We start from the raw sequence: 1,839 nt of genomic DNA on the forward strand, positions 1-1,839 counted from the left end.
ACATGAACTTTTAAGCTAAATGGATGGAACTAGAAACTGTTATAATAAGTGAAGTAACATAGACATAGAAAAAATATTGATGTATGTTCTCCCTCATATATTGAACCTAGCACCAAATCCTTATAAGTGAGTATGTATCCAGACATAACTACAGGATCCAGGATAATGGAAAAGAACCAGGGAGGTAAAGGAAAAGAAAGAATCTGAAAGAGAAGAGCAGTAGAAGACAGGTGTTAACAAGGGAGAGATGGTTAAAAATGGGGCTATTTTAAGGTGTGTGTGTGTGGGAGGTTATACAAGGAAACTAGGGGATAAAGGGAAAGAAGGGGCTCAAGAAAGGTGGGACCATAGGAGAAGGGTATTATTAAGGGACAAATGGAAAAATGGGGGCACCTTATATAGGGAAACAATGGTAGAAGGGTTAGACAATGTGAGTGATAAATAGTGCCTAGCTAGTTTTAGAAAACCAGAGGGAACCATATTAGGCCAACAACCTACTGACAAATTATACATACAAAATATATGTCTAAGCAAGGTTTATCTGAGAGCATTTGGTCTTTGCCCAAGCTGTATCTACATGTAACATGGTAATTAAAAGTACCAGACTGGTGGAACTAACCTTCTTGGATGTTTAACAGCCATATTTTGAAGCCTATACTAATTTGGTCAGAGGGACATAAAGGACAGTTTTTGCTCCTTGCCCTCCTAGGTTGACTAAGTTCCAGAGGAATATGAGCACCTCTCAAAATGTCCTGTTGAGTCATCTGTCCTCTTGATCAAGGAGGCCATAGAGACCCCACCAGATGGACCTGAACCAGGTATCCAGCCTATGAAGAGGAAGGTCAACACAGAGGAAACAGTTCCTCCATGCTTCCAAATGAAGCCAGCCATGATCGAGCAAGACCTTTGACTTATCTTCACATAGACAGAATTGGTAAAAGGAGCCAGGGGCTCCTCCCAAGCCCATGTTACCCATGAGGAACAGATCCTCAAATGACCTTAAGATTAAAAATAAATTGGTTTATCTGGGCCAACTGTAGGGTCTTAAACACTCTAAAGGAAAGTATAACCAAAGATTAATTGGGTGAATATAATTTTTAAGAGTCCATATGTATAGCTAAATGCTACATAACAAGAAACAATGCCAGACAGGAGATAGCTTCCTTTGAGTTACTGGCCACGGTGGCCCAAAAGACTCCCAGACAGTAGCCCAGCATAGAACTTGGAAAATAAACAGCAGACCCAATCTTATCTAAAGGAATATTGACAACTGGTTGCTGCTAGATGAGGAACAGCTGATCTTCCTAAAACAAGGCTCTGTAGATAGCTGACTAGATTCAGCAGATGGACAAGCACTGGGGAATGGCTGGGGGGGGGTGACAACACTGTGGACAGTAAAAGGGATGACAGAGTAAATGGGCTCCAGTGTGTGTATGTGGGGAGGCTATGGGAGGGTTCCATTTGGGAAGTGGGTATATAGATGAATAAGATTGTGTGGGATGTTCTGTATGACATACACACACAAAAATATCAACAGATTAAAAAAAAGATGTATTTGAGGAGGAAGCATAAAAATTTACTTCATGTTAAATAGTAGAGGTGATAAACATTACCACTGAAATCTACCTGATGACTTTATACCCATACTCAGGTGCCAAGGATCCAAGTGTAACCGATTGTGATTAGTAATAATCAAATACATAGAGATTAACAACACATGTGCAAACATCTAAGTATTAGTAGCATGAAAAATGTAGGAAACAGCATATTTTAAAATGAAATGGATAGCTTTTTTAAAGGTTAAAAACTCATTTAATTTTATGTCTTACAGGGTTTATA

The sequence above is a fragment of the Nannospalax galili genome, unplaced genomic scaffold, assembly GCF_000622305.1.
Source record: "Nannospalax galili isolate Female #2095 unplaced genomic scaffold, S.galili_v1.0 scaffold777, whole genome shotgun sequence".
NCBI lineage: Eukaryota > Metazoa > Chordata > Mammalia > Rodentia > Spalacidae > Nannospalax > Nannospalax galili.